Raw genomic sequence first — 21940 nt, forward strand, 5'->3', positions numbered from 1 at the left:
TTACTATACTGACTGTAAAGTGCAGCGTGTGTTACTATACTGACTGTAAAGTGCCGCATGTGTTACTATACTGACTGTAAAGAGCAGCATGTGTTACTATACTGACTGTAAAGTGCCGCATGTGTTACTATACTGACTGTAAAGTGCCGCATGTGTTACTATACTGACTGTAAAGTGCCGCATGTGTTACTATACTGACTGTAAAGAGCAGCATGTGTTACTATGCTGACTGTAAAGTGCAGCGTGCGTTACTATAGTGACTGTAAAGTGTAGCGTGCGTTACTATACTGACTGTAAAGAGCAGCATGTGTTACTATACTGGCTGTAAAGTGCAGCATGTGTTACTATACTGACTGTAAAGAGCAGCATGTGTTACTATACTGGCTGTAAAGTGCAGCGTGCGTTACTATACTGACTGTAAAGTGCAGCGTGCGTTACTATACTGACTGTAAAGAGCAGCGTGTGTTACTATACTGACTGTAAAGTGCAGCATGTGTTACTATACTGACTGTAAAGAGCAGCGTGCGTTACTATACTGACTGTAAAGAGCAGTGTGTGTTACTATACTGACTGTAAAGTGCCGCATGTGTTACTATACTGACTGTAAAGTGCCGCATGTGTTACTATACTGACTCTAAAGTGCAGCATGCGTTACTATACTGGCTGTAAAGTGCAGCGTGCGTTACTATACTGACTGTAAAGAGCAGCATGTGTTACTATACTGACTGTAAAGAGCAGCATGTGTTACTATACTGGCTGTAAAGTGCAGCGTGCGTTACTATACTGACTGTAAAGTGCAGCGTGCGTTACTATACTGACTGTAAAGTGCAGAGTGCGTTACTATACTGACTGTAAAGAGCAGCATGTGTTACTATACTGACTGTAAAGTGCAGCATGTGTTACTATACTGACTGTAAAGTGCCGCATGTGTTACTATACTGACTGTAAAGAGCAGCATGTGTTACTATACTGACTGTAAAGTGCCGCATGTGTTACTATACTGACTGTAAAGTGCCGCATGTGTTACTATACTGACTGTAAAGTGCCGCATGTGTTACTATACTGACTGTAAAGAGCAGCATGCGTTACTATACTGGCTGTAAAGTGCAGCGTGCGTTACTATACTGACTGTAAAGTGCAGCGTGCGTTACTATACTGACTGTAAAGTGCAGCGTGCGTTACTATACTGACTGTAAAGTGCAGCGTGCGTTACTATACTGACTGTAAAGTGCAGCGTGTGTTACTATACTGACTGTAAAGTGCAGCGTGCGTTACTATACTGACTGTAAAGAGCAGCATGTGTTACTATACTGACTGTAAAGTGCCGCATGTGTTACTATACTGACTGTAAAGTGCCGCATGTGTTACTATACTGACTGTAAAGAGCAGCATGTGTTACTATACTGACTGTAAAGTGCCGCATGTGTTACTATACTGACTGTAAAGTGCCGCATGTGTTACTATACTGACTGTAAAGTGCCGCATGTATTACTATACTGACTGTAAAGAGCAGCATGTGTTACTATGCTGACTGTAAAGTGCAGCGTGCGTTACTATAGTGACTGTAAAGTGTAGCGTGCGTTACTATACTGACTGTAAAGTGCCGTATGTGTTACTATACTGACTGTAAAGTGCAGCGTGCGTTACTATACTGACTGTAAAGTGCAGCATGCGTTACTATACTGACTGTAAAGTGCAGCAGGCGTTACTATACTGACTGTAAAGTGCAGCAGGCGTTACTATACTGACTGTAAAGTGCAGCGTGCGTTACTATACTGACTGTAAAGTGCAGCAGGCGTTACTATACTGACCGTAAAGTGCAGCGTGCGTTACTATACTGACTGTAAAGTGCCGAGTGCGTTACTATACTGACTGTAAAGAGCAGCGTGCGTTACTATACTGACTGTAAAGTGCAGCGTGCGTTACTATACTGACTGTAAAGTGCCGCATGTGTTACTATACTGACTGTAAAGAGCAGCGTGTGTTACTATACTGACTGTAAAGTGCAGCATGCGTTACCATACTGACTGTAAAGAGCAGCGTGCGTTACTATACTGACTGTAAAGTGCAGCGTGTGTTACTATACTGACTGTAAAGTGCAGCATGTGTTACTATACTGACTGTAAAGTGCAGCGTGTGTTACTATACTGACTGTAAAGTGCCGCATGTGTTACTATACTGACTGTAAAGTGCCGCATGTGTTACTATACTGACTGTAAAGTGCAGCGTGCGTTACTATACTGACTGTAAAGTGCAGCGTGCGTTACTATACTGACTGTAAAGAGCAGCGTGTGTTACTATACTGACTGTAAAGTGCAGCATGTGTTACTATACTGACTGTAAAGAGCAGCGTGCGTTACTATACTGACTGTAAAGAGCAGTGTGTGTTACTATACTGACTGTAAAGTGCTGCATGTGTTACTATACTGACTGTAAAGTGCAGCGTGTGTTACTATACTGACTGTAAAGTGCAGCGTGCGTTACTATACTGACTGTAAAGAGCAGCGTGTGTTACTATACTGACTGTAAAGTGCAGCATGCGTTACTATACTGACTGTAAAGAGCAGCGTGCGTTACTATACTGACTGTAAAGAGCAGCGTGCGTTACTATACTGACTGTAAAGTGCAGCGTGCGTTACTATACTGACTGTAAAGTGCAGCGTGCGTTACTATACTGACTGTAAAGTGCAGCATGTGTTACTATACTGACTGTAAAGAGCAGCGTGCGTTACTATACTGACTGTAAAGTGCAGCGTGTGTTACTATACTGACTGTAAAGTGCCGCATGTGTTACTATACTGACTGTAAAGAGCAGCATGTGTTACTATACTGACTGTAAAGAGCAGCATGTGTTACTATACTGACTGTAAAGTGCCGCATGTGTTACTATACTGACTGTAAAGTGCCGCATGTGTTACTATACTGACTGTAAAGTGCCGCATGTGTTACTATACTGACTGTAAAGAGCAGCATGTGTTACTATGCTGACTGTAAAGTGCAGCGTGCGTTACTATAGTGACTGTAAAGTGTAGCGTGCGTTACTATACTGACTGTAAAGTGCCGCATGTGTTACTATACTGACTGTAAAGTGCAGCATGCGTTACTATACTGACTGTAAAGTGCAGCGTGCGTTACTATACTGACTGTAAAGTGCAGCATGTGTTACTATACTGACTGTAAAGAGCAGCGTGCGTTACTATACTGACTGTAAAGTGCAGCGTGTTACTATACTGACTGTAAAGTGCCGCATGTGTTACTATACTGACTGTAAAGAGCAGCATGTGTTACTATACTGACTGTAAAGTGCCGCATGTGTTACTATACTGACTGTAAAGTGCCGCATGTGTTACTATACTGACTGTAAAGTGCCGCATGTGTTACTATACTGACTGTAAAGAGCAGCATGTGTTACTATGCTGACTGTAAAGTGCAGCGTGCGTTACTATAGTGACTGTAAAGTGTAGCGTGCGTTACTATACTGACTGTAAAGTGCAGCGTGCGTTACTATACTGACTGTAAAGTGCAGCGTGCGTTACTATACTGACTGTAAAGTGCAGCGTGCGTTACTATACTGACTGTAAAGTGCAGCGTGCGTTACTATACTGACTGTAAAGTGCAGCGTGTGTTACTATACTGACTGTAAAGTGCAGCGTGTGTTACTATACTGACAGTAAAGTGCAGCGTGTGTTACTATACTGACTGTAAAGTGCAGCGTGCGTTACTATACTGACTGTAAAGAGCAGCGTGCGTTACTATACTGACTGTAAAGTGCCGCGTGCGTTACTATACTGACTGTAAAGAGCAGCGTGCGTTACTATACTGACTGTAAAGTGCAGCATGTGTTACTATACTGACTGTAAAGAGCCATTAAAGGAGCCCTGACACAAGTTTGAACACTGACATTGTTTTTTCATTTTTGTGTTTGAATTTTGGATACACGTTGCCCTGGTCATTTTACTAGTATTTATAGCTGGGGCAATATAGGGATATTTACTACACAATTGCCTGTAGCATTATGAGACCTTGCAGTTTATAACAATGATGTTCAATAAGGGCCTGTTCACATCACCGTTCGATTCCGTTCCATTCCGTAGTCGACTCCGCTATTGATTCCGTCGGAAAGCCGGAAACCAGCCGGAATGGTGACGAACGGAAGCCATTAGCGATGTTTCCATCAACATTGAGATCAATGGTGACTGAAACGGAAGCTGTGCTGTCACTTTCACTTTCCGTTGCGGGGTTCACCCGACAGAACCTCGGAACGGAAGCGAACGGTGATGTGAACAGGCCCTAATGTATTTTTTTGTTCACACAGCTTTAATTTTTTTGTTTCGTTTTACAAGTTGTTTCTTACTTACAATTTTTTTTTTTTTTTTCGCCTCAGGCAGCAGAAAAGCTAGAATCGGCCCTGCCGCCTCCCCCTGGAATCGGTGGCCAGCGGCCACCTCACCAAGTGGAACGGGGACCAGGGAACCCCCGTTCACCACATTTGTGCGGGTCCAGAGCTTAGACCAGCACCTATCACACATTTATAGCATATGTGTAATGATGGGGATAGGGAAACAGACAAGTGAGCCCTAATCTACCCGCCACTCAGTCCCTGCCTACTTGCAACGACCCACCCTAGGCAACGGGGTACAACTGGGTGACAGTCCCTACACTCAATAGGTGCACGACAGACAAACAGACAAGGGTACAAAGAAGCAAGGAAAATGGGGAAGTTGCCCACGGAACACCGTGAGCAACAAGCGAGGTGAACGAGCCGAGTCAAACCAGGAGATGAGCGAGGTACAAATACGCAGAGCAGAAGAGTGGTCAGAAAAGCCAAGGTCAATCACAAGCAGAGGATAAGTAGTTCTAGAAGCTGTAGCAGGGCCAGGAAACCAACAGAGAAGAATCACAAGCAAGGAGGAACAGGAAAGGCAGGTATAAATAGACAGAGGGCGGGAGCTAGCTCCGTCTGGCCAGGCTGTGATAGGCTCTCCCACTCCTAAGCCTGCCATCCTGAGTGGTGGAAGATGGAGTCAATCTCACAGACATAGAAGCAGGTGCAGACTGATTACCTATGGGCGTTGACACAGAAGCTGTGCCTGGCAGATCCTTTACAGTACCCCCCCTTTTATGAGGGGCCACCGGACCCTTTCTAGGTGGACCTGGTTTATTGGGGAAAAGAAGGTGGAACCTCCTGACCAATAACCCAGCGTGAACATCCCGGCGGGTACCCAAGTCCTCTCCTCAGGCCCGTATCCTCTCCAATGGACCAGGTACTGGAGGGAGCAATGAGCCATCTTGCTGTCCACAATCTTGGCCACCTCGAATTCTACCCCCTCAGGGGTGAGAACAGGGACCGGAGGTTTCCTCGAGGGAGCCAAGGACGGGGAGCAGCGTTTAAGGAGGGAGGCATGAAACACGTCGTGTACTCGAAAAGATGGGGGCAACTCCAGTCGGAAGGAGACAGGATTGACCTTGTACGGCCCTATAAACCGGGGAGCAAACTTCTTGGACGGAACTTTAAGGCGCAAATTTTTTGATGATAGCCACACCAGATCCCCGACCATAAACAAGGGGTTAGCAGAACGTCTTCTATCTGCCTGAGTTTTTTGTATGCTCTGGGACGCCTCTAGGTTCTTCTTAACCTGGGCCCAGACTGTGCACAGTTCCCGATGAACGACCTCTACCTCGGGATTGTTGGAACTACCAGGTGAAACGGAGGAGAACCGTGGATTAAACCCAAAATTACAGAAAAAGGGGGAGACCCCTGACGAGTTACTGACCCGGTTATTAAGGGAAAATTCGGCGAGGGGAATGAATGAGACCCAATCATATTGACAGTCAGAGATAAAACACCTTAAATATTGTTCTAGAGACTGATTAGTCCTTTCGGTTTGGCCATTAGTTTCAGGATGGAAGGCAGAGGAGAACACCACAAAACATTAAAAAAACGATGTAAATATGGTATCGCCGTAATCGTATCAACAGACAGAATAAAAGGAATAACGTAAAATGTCATTTATAGCGCACGGTGAACACGGAAAAAAAAAAAGACAAAAAACATTGTCAGAATTGTTTTTTATTTGTCACCTAGGTTGCCCAAAAAAAATAAATTGAATAAAAAGCGATGAAAAAAAAATAAAAATCACATGTACCCTAAATTGGTACCAATGAAAACTACAGATTGTAACAACAAATAAGCCCTCACACACCTCCGGTGGAGAAAAAATAAAAAAGTTCTGGCCCTCAGAATATAGCGACAGAAATTGCGCAGAGCATTCCAAAATCGGATAAGATTGGGCACCATTTATCAGTGCGACACTGGCCACATATCTATGAATTATTTACTGCATAATTATACCCTCTTATTATGCCCTGATGTACTCCGCACAGCCTACATATGCTCCAACATTATAAACTGAAATGCCACTAAAACCCCAAACAGAACTATTACCAAGCAAAATTTGCGCTCCAAAAGCCAAATGGCGCTCCTTTCGCTTCTGAGCCCGACAGCGTGCCCAAACACCAGCTTATGTCCACATATATGACATTTTATACCCGGGAGAACCAGCTCAACATTGTATGAGGTATTTGTCCTCAGTGGCACAAACTGGCTAATGGCAGATCAGTGGAAAATTTTAATTTTCTCTTTGCACTATCCGCTGCGCATTAACCCCTTCACGCACCACGACTTAATAGCATGTCGTGGTGCGGGGGTTTATATATGGAGCGGGCTCAGGCGCTGAGCCCACTACATATGCTGCAGGTGTCAGCTGTGTATTACAGCTGACATCCGGGACTAACGGACAGGAACAGCGATCGCGCTGTTACAGGAGACTGTAAAATTGACATTATACTGCAATACATTAGTATTGCAGTGTATTGTACCAGAGATCTAATGACTAATAAAATGTGTAAAAAAAATATTTATTATTAGTGAAAAAAATATATAATATATTTAATATAAAAAAAAAACAACGAAAACCCCTTACACATTTTTCCTCTAAAGTAATGTAAAAAAAAATAAAAAAATTGGTATCGCTGCATCTGTAAAAGTCCGAACTATTACAATATAACATTATTTAAAAACAATTGAGGAATCGCATTTTTTTCCAATTTCAGCCTGCAAAGATTTTTATTTTCCGTTTCCCAGTACATTAAATGGTACTTTAAATGGTGTCACTAGAAACTACAACTTCTCCCGCAAAAAATAAGCCCTCACACCACCCTACTGACTGAAAAAAAATAAAAAATTATGGCTCTTGGAAAGCGGGACGGGAAAAACTAAAATGAAAAAGCAAAAAAATGGATCAGTCCTGAAAGGGTTAATAAATTTCTAATGAAAAAACATTTATGACCATGTGGGGTATTGCCGCACTTGAAAGAAATTGCTTTACAAACGTTGGGGTGCTTTTTCTCCTTTATCCTTTGTGAAAATGAAAAAATGCAAAATTTTGGTGGAAAAAATTTTGATTGATATTCATTTTCATGGCCTAATTCTAATAAATTCTGCAAAAGACCAGTGGGGTCTAAATTTACCTATCAATATATCACTATACCCCTAGATAGATTCCTTAAGGGTTGTAGTTTTCCAAATGGGGTCACTTTTGCGGGGTTTTCACTGTTTTGGTCCCTCCAGGGCGTTGCAAATGCGACATGGCACTGAAAACCATTCCAGCAAAATCTGTGCTCCAAAATCCAAACGGCACTCCTTCCCTTCGGAGCTCTGCCGTGGGTCCAAACAGCAGTTTATTACTACATATTACTACATATGGGGTATTGCCGCAATCGGGAGAAATAGCTTTACAAGTTTTGGGGTGTTTATTATTTATTCCTTGTATAAATGAAAACAAAATGTATATTTTTTCAGAAAAAAAAAAGTAGGATTTTCATTTTCACAGACAAACTCACAGACAAACTCCAATAAATATAGCAAAAGACCTGTGGGGTCAAGATGCTAACTATACCCCTAGATAAATTCCTTGAGGTGTGTAGTTTCCAAAACAGAGTCACTTTTGGAGAATTTCCACTGTTTTGGTACAAGACCTCTTCAAACCGGACATGGTGCCTAAAATATAGTATAAAAAAAGGAGGCCTCAAAAGCCACTAGGTGCTCCTTTGCTTCTGAGGCCGGTGTTTCAGTTCATTACCACACTAGGGCCACATGTGGGATATTTCTAAAAACTGCAGAATCTGGGCAATAAATATTGAGTTGCGTTTCTCTGGTAGAACCTTCTGTGTTACAGAAAAAAAAATGAATTCCAGCTAAATTTCGGCAAAAAAAAAAATGTATATTTCCCTTCTACATTGCTTTAATTCCTGTGAAAAGCCTAAAGGGTGAAGAAACTTTCTGAATGCGGTTTTGAATACTTTGAGGGATGCAGTTTTTAAAATGGGGTAACTTATGGGGTCTATCTAGTATATAGGGCCCTCAAAACCATTTCAGAACTGAACTGGTCCTTGAAAAATAGCCTTTTTTTAAATTTCTTGAAAATGTAAAAAATTGCTGCTAAAGTTCTAAGCCTTGTAACGTCCTAGAAAAATAAAATAATTTCCCAAAAAAATATGCAAATATAAAGTAGACTTAATGGAATATGTGAAATATTGATACCACACAAAATAGTTACTGTTTTACAAGCAGATACATTTAATATTAGAAAAATAATTATTCTTTTTGCAAATTTTCTTTAAATTTTGGTGTTTTTCACAAATAAGCAATGAATTTATTGACCACATTTTTCCACTAACAAAGTACAATATGTCACGAAAAAACTATCTCAGAATCACATGGATAGGCAAAAGCATTCCAGAGTTATTACCACATAAAATGACATGTCAGATTTGGTAAAATAGGTCTGGTCCTGAAGGCCAAAAGGAGCTTGGTCCTGAAAGTGTTAAGTATGCAGGCACTCGCAGGATGTGATCAGATCATAGCGGAATAATACAGGTATGTAATCTCTCATTTAGAGAACCTATTTGGATTTACTATATAGTGCCTAAGGCCCCATGTACAAAACCGTAAAAACGCCCGTAATTACGGTCCCATAGACTTCTTTTGGCCACGGGTACCTTCCCGTTTGCGTACGGGAATGTGCTCGGGCCGTTGAAAAATATAGAACATGTCCTATTTCAGGCCATAATTACGGCCCATTGAAGTGTATGGGGCTCCAGTAATTACGGGTTGCTACGTGTGTGCACCCGTAATTACGGGAGCGTTGTTACGCATGGTAATGACTGTCCAGCGGTAGTCACTGTCCAGGGTGCTGAAAGAGTTAAGTAATCAGTGCTGGATATAGGGAAGGGGCTGCACTGATCGGAAGTAACTCTTACAGCACCCTGGACAGTGACTACCGCTGGACAGTGAGTAACATGCGCGGCGCACACAATATAGATTTCTAATGTATCCTTCAAAAACCTGCAACAAAAAAAAGTTCATACTTACCCAGAACTCCCTGCTTCTTCCTCCAGTCCAGCCTCCTGGGATAACGTTTCATCCCATGTGACCGCTGCAGCCAATCACAGGCTGCAGCAGTCACATGGACTGCCACGTCATCCAGGGAGGTCGGACTGGATGTCAAAAGAGGGACGCGTCACCAAGACAACGGCCAGGGTACGTGTGAACTTCTTTTTCTCTCTATCGCTGCGTTCCGCTGCAGAAACTCTGCCCCTTCTCTCTATCCAGCACTGATAGAGAGAAGAGACTGCCGATCAGAGCTGGACAGAGAGAAGAGGCTGGCGATCAGTGCTGGATAGAGAGAAGGGGCTGCCGATTAGTGCAGTATCTCTCTCTACGTGTAAAGAAAAGCAGAGAAAATGTGTCCTGGAATACGGGCGACTACGGACCCGTATTTACGGGCACGGTCCTTAACCCCTTAATGACCGGGCCATTTTGCACGTTAATGACCAAGGATTATTTTTTGTTTTTTCACGGTCGCACTCCAAGAGTCGTAACTCTTTTTTTATTCCGTCGACATAGCCGTATAAGGGCTTGTTTTTTGCGGGACGAGTTGTATTTTGTAATTGTACCATTTTTAGATGCTTATAACATATTGATTAACTTTTATTAACTTTATTTTAGGAGAGAATTGAAAATAAGCAGCTATTCCAGCATTGATTTCCACGTTATAAATTTACGCCGTTTACTATGCAGCAGAAATAACATGTTAACTTTATTCTATGGGTCGGCACGATTACGGGGATACCAAATATGTAAAGGTTTTATGTTTTTTCTACGTTTGCACAATAAAAACCCTTTTAGAAAAAAATTACTTGTTTTTGCATCGCCGCATTCCAAGAGCCGTCATTTTTTTATTTTTCCGTCGATGTGGCCGTATGTAGGCTTGATTTTTGCGGGACAATGTGTAGTTTTCAGTAGTACCATTTTGGGGTACATGGGACTTATAGATTAACTTTTATTTTATTTTTTATGGGGGGAATGGGAGAAAAGAGAGAATTTTGACGTTGTTTTTTGCGTTTTCTTTGGACGCCGTTCATCCGGCGGTTTAATTAATATGTTAATTTTATTGGTCAAGTTGTTACGATCGCTGGGATACCACATATGTGTATGTGTGATTTGTTTTGACCGTTTTACTAAATAAAACCACTTTTTGGGCCAAAAAAGTAGTTTTATTTGACTTTGACTGTAATTTTTTTATATGTTTTTTTTCACAAACTTTATTTAACTGTTTTACATTTTTTTTTTTAGTCCCACCAGGGGACTTCACTATGCGATGTGCCGATCGCATATATAATGCTTTGGTATACTTCGTATACCAAAGCATTATTGCCTGTCAGTGTAAAACTGACAGACAACCTGTTAGGTCATGCCTCCGGCATGGCCTAACAGGCAGTTGCTGAAGACAGACCTGGGGGTCTTTGTTAGACCCCCGGCTGTCATGGAAACCCGACGGCGACCCGCGATTTGTTTGCGGGGGCGCCGATCGGGTGACAGAGGGAGCTCCCTCCCTCTGTCAAACACATTAGATGCCGCTGTCACTATTGACAGCGGCATTTAATGGGTTAAACTGCCGGAATCGGAGCGCGCTTCGATTCCGGCAGTTGCAGCAGGAGCCAGGCTGTGTATAACAGCCGTGCTCCTGCCGCTGATCGCGTGGGTAAACTGGCAGTACCCGCGCGATCACAGGACGGATATATCCGTCCTCCTGCGCGAACTAGCAGCTGCTGAGGACGGATATATCCGTCCTTCGGCGTTAAGGAGTTAAATATGGGTGACAAAAGACCCATATTTACACCAGTATTTACGGGAGGGGAAAAATATGGTCATGTGCATGGGGCCTTATGCAGTATAATACATGGGGCACTTCCACTTCAGAGAAATGCAAAGGATGTATACAGAGCCATAAAGTTTAAAAGCAAAAATACATGTATGCCAGACAGCAAGAAGTTATAAACTAATTTTCCTATACTCTTTATAACATGTTTGTATTCTGCTGGTAATATCTTTCTTCCCTAACCACGCAGACTGGCAGCATTTGAAAAAAGTGGATAGGTAGGTGGGTACAGCCCATGGTCACCTGAAGGCTGCCTAATAAAAATAAATAAATTATAATAATATTGAGACAAAAATCAATTTATTTTTTAATTTTATTTCAAATGTTTTTGTTAAACTGAATAATTATTAATTAAATCCTTTAATCCTGGAAAATTCTGACTGTAATCTCCAGCCCGGCAGATGTTACATCAGGATATTCAATCTGGTGGTAATATTTCTGATGGAAATCATAGATCTTATGTTGTAAATGTTGATGTTAAAATGTTTTCCTTTGATGTTATAAGGTCTCCGATATCATGATCTTAATGATATTATAGGTCGCCTATTCTGATGTCTTGACGTTACAACAGAAGATGGCTCTAAGGAACCGTGATGGACGACGGCTCTCTGCATCTCTGCTTTTGTTGCTTCGGATCTTTCTCCTTAGACATTTTGGAATCCAACATCTTGTACTTATGAATGACTCCATGCTTGGCCAGGCCTCCTTCACATGACAACTGAAGGGCCTGCTGATGTTCTCCTCCTCAATATATACAACCTCCTCCGCTACATCCGCTTCCTCCTCATCCTCTTCCTCCTCTAGAATAGTCTCCAGATTTGGCCAAAAAGAGGCTTTGCCAAACTTTGATGGCCGGAATGCCGGCTTAGCCTCCTCCACCATCTTTCTCCACATCTCATCTGGGAACTCCTCCTCGTCACCTTTCTTCATCCTGTTCAGAAATTCCAAATCTCTTTCCAACACTACAAATCCTGTCAAAGTCCAAATATCTCACCAACACTAAATGTCTCCACTGACAACTAAAACCCTCAAATAAGTGTCAGCTCTGCGGCTCTTTATATAATGTGAGTGATGTCACAAAGTGCGTGGGCGGAGCCGACTTTCACCACATTCCGTAACATCTTCCGCAGCTGCGGCAGTTATTTAAAGGGCCATGCAGCCAATCTAATTCACTCTAGGGAAACTAGTCAGGAAGTTCTCCTCTGCTATATACAAAAGGCAACATCATTATCTGTATATAATGTGATGTTACGTATGAGACGTAAAACACAAATCATTTATAACATATATATACAGTGAAGGAAATAAGTATTTGATCCCTTGCTGATTTTGTAAGTTTGCCCACTGTCAAAGACATGAACAGCCTAGAATTTTTAGGCTAGGTTAATTTTACCAGTGAGAGATAGATTATATTTAAAAATAAACAGAAAATCACATTGTCAAAATTATATATATTTATTTGCATTGTGCACAGAGAAATAAGTATTTGATCCCTTTGGCAAACAAGACTTAATACTTGGTGGCAAAACCCTTGTTGGCAAGCACAGCAGTCAGACGTTTTTTGTAGTTGATGATAAGGTTTGCACACATGTTAGATGGAATTTTGGCCCACTCCTCTTTGCAGAACATCTGTAAATCATTAAGATTTCGAGGCTGTCGCTTGGTAACTCAGATCTTCAGCTCCCTCCATAAGTTTTCGATGGGATTAATGTCTGAAGACTGGCTAGGCCACTCCATGACCTTAATGTGCTTCTTTTTGAGCCACTCCTTTGTTGCCTTGGCTGTATGTTTCGAGTCATTGTCGTGCTGGAAGACCCAGCCACAAGCCATTTTTAATGTCCTGGTGGAGGGAAGGAGGTTGTCACTCAGGATTTGACGGTACATGGCTCCATCCATTCTCCCATTGATGCGGTGAAGTAGTCCTGTGCCCTTAGCAGAGAAACACCCACAAAACATAATGTTTCCACCTCCATGCTTAAAAGTGGGGACGGTGTTCTTCGGGTCATAGGCAGCATTTCTCTTCCTCCAAACACGGCGAGTTGAATTAATGCCAAAGAGCTCAATTTTAGTCTCATCTGACCACAGCACCTTCTCCCAATCACTCTCAGAATCATCCAGATGTTCATTTGCAAACTTCAGACGAGCCTGTACATGTGCCTTCTTGAGCAGGGGGACCTTGTGGGCAATGCAGGATTTTAATCCATTACGGCGTAATGTGAACCAATGGTTTTCTTGGTGACTGTGGTCCCAGCTGCCTTGAGATCATTAACAAGTTCCCCCCGTGTAGTTTTCGGCTGAGCTCTCATCTTCCTCAGGATCAAGGATACCCCACGAGGTGAGATTTTGCATGGAGCCCCAGATCGATGTCGATTGACAGTCATTTTGTATGTCTTCCATTTTCTTACTATTGCACCAACAGTTGTCTCCTTCTCACCCAGCGTCTTACTTATGGTTTTGTAGCCCATTCCAGCCTTGTGCAGGTCTATGATCTTGTCCCTGACATCCTTAGAAAGCTCTTTGGTCTTGCCCATGTTGTAGAGGTTAGAGTCAGACTGATTAATTGAGTCTGTGGACAGGAGTCTTTTATACAGGTGACCATTTAAGAAAGCTGCCTTTAATGCAGGCACCAAGTTTATTTGGAGCGTGTAACTGGTCTGGAGTAGGCTGAACTCTTAATGGTTGGTAGGGGATCAAATACTTATTTCTCTGTGCACAATGCAAATAAATATATATAATTTTGACTATGTGATTTTCTTTTTTTTTTTTTATATAATCTATCTCTCACTGGTAAAATGAACCTAGCCTAAAAATTCTAGACTGTTCATGACTTTGACAGTGGGCAAACGTACAAAATCAGCAAGGGATCAAATACTTATTTCCTTCACTGTATATATGTACTGTGCCTATGAATCAGTGTAAAACTATTTATATTTGTAAACTACAATATTTTTTTATCTCTTTCAGATCATGATAAAGAATTATCAAGTACTTACCGTGTTTTACCTGGATCTACGTTCCTGGTGTGTAAAATGATGTCCTTTAGTATGCTTTATCTTGTAAACAATATCAGATGCGCTTTTTAAAAAAATATATATTCTGCAATTATTGGCTACAAAGATTTGTTTGATAAACAAATTCTTTGAACCTTTATGTCTAATTTTGAGATCGATGGGCTATTGTTTTTTGACAGTATACACACAGTGCGTTTGAATAGCGTTTTTTCTGTACCAGTTCCCTTCTAAAGAAATACTAACTCTTTTTTATCTCTTTATAAAGAAACACTAACACTAAGGCCCCATGCACACCACCGTATTTTTGTCCACCTGTAAATGCTGGCGTAAATACGAGTCCTTGGTCACACGTTTTTGGCTGCAAAATTGCACTGCACTAATCGGCAGCCCCCCTCTCTCCCAGTGCTGGATAGAGAGAAGGGACAGCCCTTTCCGGAATAAAAGTAAAAGAAATTCATACTTACCCGGCCGTTGTCTTGGTGACGCGTACCTCTCTTGACATCCAGTTCGACCTCCCTGGATGACGCGGAAGTCCATGTGACCGATGCAGCCAGTGATTGGCCTGTGATTGGCTGGGATGACGCGGAAGTCCATGTGACCGATGCAGCCAGTGATTGGCCTGTGATTGGCTGCAGCGGTCACATGGGCTGTAACTTCATCCCAGGAGGCTGGACTGGAGGAAGAAGCAGGGAGTTCTGGGTAAGTATGAAAGTCTTTTTTTTTTTACAGCTTTATCTGTATTGTAAATAGATCCGGAGTAATAAAATATAACTTTTACTGAGCTTGTTTAAAATAGATAACAAACATGTATCGATAAGTAAGGATATCATATGCCAATACTGCATGCCAATTCTTATTCAGTGATTTATATCAAAATCAAAAAAATCCTGAAGACAGCAAAAAAAATAAAAAAAAAAATCAGTCCGCCTTGATAAGGTTTCCTAATATTATCATGTATAATAATTACTTTCGTCAGGAGGTTTATCCAATATCTTTTCCTCTTGCAAGGACCACATATACAGGTAAAGTAAAAGATCTGGGGCGATTGCCCTCCTACCCCTTATTTTCAGTTGGTAGTCCTTTTGGTCAATGTGTCCGAGGATAGTTATATGGCTTCTCCTGAGATGATAGATGATAGATATTTCTCCCAACGTGTTTCCTTGCTGACCAGGCAGTTCCTCAGGGGAGATGGGTCAAAACAGCAGCTGCATCCAGATTTGAGGTTTAGCTGCCCAAAGATCAGTATTGCTGTCGATTAGTGTGAAGAAAAAAGCTCATAGGTTTGAGCATGCTTGCAGTGGCAAGAAGTTTAGTCCTTCCAAGTTGGAGGTAAACAAAAAGACGCCTGTTCCTGGCGTGTGCCGTCACTACACTGAGGGATTCCCTGCTTTTTATACTTCCTGACACACCCCCATAAGGTCAACCCACCTCCCTGTGACGTATCTAGAGGGGCGTGTATCTGTTGTGATGCGGCGTTCCGCCCCGCGACCGCCTGCCAAGCCAGTGCATGAACATGGTCTGTTCGTGTGCGGCTGGCTAGCGGTCGCGGGGCGGATCGCCGCGTCACAACAGATACACGCCTTTCTAGATACGTCACAGGGAGGTGTGGGAGGTGGGTTGACCTTATGGGGGTGTGTCAGGAAGTATAAAAAGCAGGGAATCCCTCAGTGTAGTGATGGCACACGCCAGGAACAGGCGTCTTTTTGTTTACCTCCAACTTGGAAGGACTAAACTTCTTGCCACTGCAAGAATGTTTTAAACAGGATACCCCTTGCCACTGCAAGCATGCTCAAACCTATGAGCTTTTTTCTTCACACTAATCGACAGCAATACTGATCTTTGGGCAGCTAAACCTCAAATCTGGATGCAGCTGCTGTTTTGACCCATCTACCCTGAGGAACTGCTTGGTCAGCAAGGAAACGCGTTGGGAGAAATATCTATCATCTCAGGAGAAGCTATATAACTATCCTCGGACACATTGACCAAAAGGACTACCAACTGAAAATAAGGGGTAGGAGGGCAATCGCCCCAGATCTTTTACTTTACCTGTATATGTGGTCCTTGCAAGAGGAAAAGATATTGGATAAACCTCCTGACGAAAGTAATTATTATACATCATAATATTAGGAAACCTTATCAAGGCGGACTGATTTTTTTTTTTTTTTTTTGCTGTCTTCAGGATTTTTTTGATTTTGATATAAATCACTGAATAAAAATTGGCATGCAGTATTGGCATATGATATCCTTACTTATCGATACATGTTTGTTATCTATTTTAAACAAGCTCAGTAAAAGTTATATTTTATTACTCCGGATCTATTTACATTTCTTTCAATATTACGGAGAACGAATTTATCTCTATCCAGGTGGGGGATATACAACACCACGAATATATCATTGTTATCTATATTGTAATCGGTAGCCATTGTCCAGGGTGCTGAAACAGTTCCTGCCAATCGTTTAACTCTTTCAGCACCCTGGACAGTCACTATTTACTGACGTCGCCTAGCAACGCTCCCGTAATTACGGGTGCACACACGTAGTCACCCGTAATTACGGGAGCCCCATAGACTTCTATAGGCTGCCCGTGCCGTAATTACGGCCTGAAATAGGACATGTTCTATCTTTTTCAACGGCACGGGCACCTTCCCGTAAGCATACGGGGTGGTACCCGTGGCCAATAGAAGTCTATGGGCCCGTAATTACGGGAGTTTTTACGGTCGTGTGCATGGGGCCTAACTAATTAGATGATTATCCTCTACATATATAAACTATTAGAATTATACAATCATACTTGGGCTATTGAGTTTGTCATAGTACACTCCGTCCGAGTTAAAGTTTACTTTACCAAAATGGCCACTGTTGGCCTCAAAATCCTTACACGCATGCGCTGAATAGCGCTTTACATTTTATATAGTTAGTTATTTAGGCTGTCTCATTCCAAATTTGATCATCTAGTAAGCTATCAATAATTTTGTATAGCTATAACTAGGTAGTAATATTCTATTATGTCTGCGCTGTTCAATACAATATAGCCATTACAAATCGTGATTCCTGCACAAAGATGGCCACCGTCGGCATCAAAGTTGTCATGCGCATGCGCGGAATAGCGCTCCAGCTCCATTGATATATGTCATAGATAAGCGCCGTTCACTCTTTAAGGCCCCGGAAATGCGCTCCGGTACATGGACCCAAGGTAAACACATGGCCAATGTTTTTAACCCCTTAGTGACAACCAATACGCCTTTTCACGTTGGTCACTAAGGGGCCTTAGGCTAGGCTGCCGCCTTTTCACGTGAGCCTAGTCTAAGTCCTGCACAGGTGTCCCGTGCAGGCAGGAGCTGGGGCTCTGCTGTCTGGTGACAGCTGGGCTCCTGCTCCAACATCCGCGATCGAAGTTTACTTCGATCGCGGCCGTTTAACCTGTTAAATGCCGCCGTCAATAGCGACCGCAGCATTTAACTTGTTTACAGAGGGAGTGAGCTCCCCCTGTCACCCATTGGCAGCCCGCAAATGCAATTGCGGATCTCCGATGGGGTGTAATGGCAGCCGGGGGCTTGATAAAAGCCCCCAGGTCTGCCCTGGACCTATGCCTATTAGGACGCGCCGGAGGCACGTCCTAATAGATTGCCTGTCAGATTTACACTGACAGGCAATAATGCACTGGTATATGAAGTATACCAAAGCATTATAGCAGCGATCTGAAGATCACACAGTAAAGTCCCCTAGTGGGACTAATGAAATAAGTCATAAATGTGAAATAAAGATTAATAGTAAAAATGACAGCAAAAAAATAAATCAAACCATTTTTTTCCATAAAAAGTGGTTTTACTTAGTAAAAGTGTAAAGAATAAATAAAAGTACACATATATGGTATCGCCGCGACCGTAATGACTCAGTTAATAAAGTTAATATGTAATTTAAACCGCAAGGTGAACACCGTAAAAAAAAACGCAAAACACAATGGCGAAATTGCAATTTTTTTCCAATGCCCCCCAAAAAAGTCATAATAAAAATGAATCAATAAGTTCCATACACCCCAAAACAGTACCAATCAAAACTACGTCTCGTCCCGCAGAAAACAAGCAAAAAAAATCACTACATTGAAGGAAAAATAAAAAAGGTACGGCTCTTGGAAAGCAACGATTCAAAAACTAATAATTTTAGTTCAAAAGTGTTTTTATTGTGCAAAAGTCATAAAACATAAAATACCTCTACATATGTGGTATCGTCGTAATCGTACTGACCCATAGAATAAAGGTAGCATGTTATTTACGCCGCACAGTGAACGGCGTCAATTTAAAAACGCATAGAACAATGGTGGAATTTCAGTTTTTTTTTATAATCCCCCCAAAAAAAGTTAATAAAAAAATTATATATACCCTAAAATGGTGCTATTAAAAAGTACAACTAATCCCGCAAAAAACAAGTCCTCATACAGCTATGTAGACGAAAAAATAAAAAAGTTATAGCTCTTTGAATGTGACTATAGAAAAACGAATAAAATAGCTTGGTCATTAGGGCCTAAAATGGGCTGGTCACTAAGGGGTTAATTTACTATGTATTGTTTACACCTGTGAACATTTATTGTTATGTACACTAATCAGCACTTATATTGTTATGTACATGGTGATCTCTATTGTTGTGACGATTACTATGTGCCTTTTGTCACGTGTTTTCATACTTACATATATTATCAGAAATATTATGACTGTACATTAGTCTATTTTTAAATCTTATGTTAATCACTGGGTAATGAGATCACTGGTCTCCATATATTGCACATGTTTTTACAAAGACTGTATGCTTGAAAAAGGCTCCGTGCATAGAGCCGAAACGTCGCACAAGGGCTAATAAAAAGGCAATTTTTTCACTATCAATTGGAGTGCTGCCTCTTATTGGACGACTATATATATGTAGATATATGTCTCAATACAGAAGCAATTTATAAGTAAATAACACTGTATAAAACAGTACATGGCTACCTGCTTACAGTACATTGGTTGTGTGTCGCACAGGGCGCCGGCCGCCATGCTGTAAGGGGGGCGCCAGTGGGTACGAGCAGAAGAGTGGAGAAATGTTCCTTCCTCTGCACTACTGCGTGAAGTGAGCGCTGATTGGAGGAGCAGCAGCAGGTGCTTCTGTCTGCTCCACCAATCGGCACAGCCTGTACTGCAGTGTCACACACACTCAGCACCGCACGCAGCTCCTTCCTGCTGTGCTGCTGCCCCAGTGAAGACTCCTCCACAGAGCTCCAGAGTCAGGTAAGAAGAGCAGCAGCTTTAGCTTAATCTATGTCTATTTATGTGCAGTGTGAGAGAGGAGGAAAGAGGGGGCTTTATGTGATGTGTAACAGGATGTTTTTTTTTAAAAGATCGATTTTGTGGGGGAGGGGAGACTAGGTTAGAGGTACTTTGAGTGTGTATTTTTTACAGATCGATTTTGAGGGTGAGGGGACATTGCCCTAAATACTATAGGAGTGTGGGGGATTCTTTATAAATGTATTTTGTGGGGAGGGGGACTTCTGTATAGTTTATTTAGTGGTGTAGGAGCTTATTATGAATCATGGGGGAGGGGAAATTAGCGTTCTGTATGGGGAGAAAGGATTCTTTAGGGTACGGCCACACGGAGCGGCCCTCACACTGTCGCAACACGGCCAACAATCGCGCTGGCACTATGTAGGAGCGGCTGTCCAATACCTTGTTAAGAGGTATTCCGGTTACATGCGCACTGCCGCTCCATTCATTCTCTATGGGAGTGCCGGAGATAGCCGAGTGCAGTGTTCGGCTTTTTCCGGCGCTCCCATAGAGAATGAATAGGGGGTAAGTTGTTGTAATTTGCAAAATCGTCCGGCCATAAAGGGTGTATTAATTCATGGCCGCACGTTAACGCGGGTAAACCGTCCCGTTATCTGCAAAATCGTGCGGCCATGAATTAATACACCCTTTATGGCCGCACGATTTTGCAAATTACAACAGCTTACCCCCTATCCATTCTCTATGGGGGCGCCGGAAAAAGCAGAACACTGCACTCGGCTATCTCCGGCCTTCCCATAGAGAATGAATGGAGCGGCAGTGCGCATGAGCGTGTAACCAGAATACGTGCGGCCATTAACAGGCTGTTTGACAGCCGCACCGAACATGGTTAGCTGCGTTGCGACCGTGTCAGGGCCACTCCGTGTGGCCTTACCCTTAGGCTGGATTCGCACGAGCGTGTGCCTTTTGCGCACGCATAAAACGCCGTGTTTTGCCTGCGCAAAATGTATTTGACAGCTGCGTGTGTCAGCCCCGTATGATGCGCGGCTGTGTGCTTTTTGCGCAGCCGCCATCATTATGACACTCCATTTGGATGTTTGGAAACAGAAAAGCACGTGGTGCATTTCTGTTTTCATTCATCCTTTTGACAGCTGTTGCGCGAATCACGCAGTTCGCATGGAAGTGCTTCTGTGTGGCATGCGTGGTTTTCACGCACCCATTGACTTCAATGGGTGCGTGATGCGCAAAAAACGCTCCAAGAACGGACATGTCGTGACTTTTACGCAGCGGACTCACGCTGAGTAAAAATCACGCACATGTCTGCACGGCCCCATAGACTAATATAGGTCCGTGCAACGCGCATGAAAATCACACGCGTTGCACGGACGTAATTCCCGTTCGTCTGAATAAGCCATTAGAGATAATATTTGTGGGGGAGAGCAACTTGATTATAAGGGTAGGAACACACAGGGTGGATACGTAAAACCACACAGTGTATACGTCCTGAGAACCGCAGGGAATTTCACCTGAAAAACAGCACCAAATTTTGGTGTCGTTTTTTGGGCGGAAAGACTGCAGAAATAAATTTAAAAAAAAGCTAATACTCCCGGCCGTAGTCCCTCTCTCTCTCTCTGAGCGTAGGCCGGCCTCCTGCGATGACGCTGTAGTCCATGTGACCACTGCATCCTTTGATTGGCTGCAGCTGTCACATGGGATTCATCGTCATCCCTGGAGGTCAGGCTACGCTCAGTACAGAATACGCATCGCTATGACTACGGCCGGGTGTACTACCCTTTTTTTTTCTCAGAGATTAACGATAAGCAAAGTTTTTATCATTGATCTTCTCCTTTGTTAACACTGACCAAATATCATTATAATTGGTCAGAAACTGGCGAATCATGATGATAATTGGCTAAACTAAATAGGCCTTTAATGGGGGTATATTCAGGCTTAGTGCCTAGGGCAGCGTGAGTTGTAAATACGGCCCTGCTAAAGACGCAGATACTATTCTACACTATAGCGGAGCAGGGAGGTATCTCCCTGCTCTGCGATCTACTAGGCTGGTGGTTCTTAGCATGAGGTTCCCATGAGAACCCTCCAGGGGTGCCACGACACTCCTCTGGACAACTGCCACGGACGTGCTTTCTCTCCTCCTCCTCATAGCGCAAAGTGGATGTGAGGAGGAGGAGGAGATTTTTTTGCAGAACCCCTGTAGATAGCACCCCCCGACTAAATGGACAGAGACGTCAGGGGCTTCTACTGGAGTGGAATCCCCGGTCACAGCGTCGGCAACGCTGAGGACAGGGATTCCGCTTCAGGAGTTAGTTGCCCCTGATGTCACTGTTCACATATGGACAGAGACATCAAGCACTCCGTCAAGGAGCGGAATCCC

Source organism: Rhinoderma darwinii, chromosome 3 (genome assembly GCF_050947455.1).
Source record: "Rhinoderma darwinii isolate aRhiDar2 chromosome 3, aRhiDar2.hap1, whole genome shotgun sequence".
Lineage (NCBI taxonomy): Eukaryota > Metazoa > Chordata > Amphibia > Anura > Rhinodermatidae > Rhinoderma > Rhinoderma darwinii.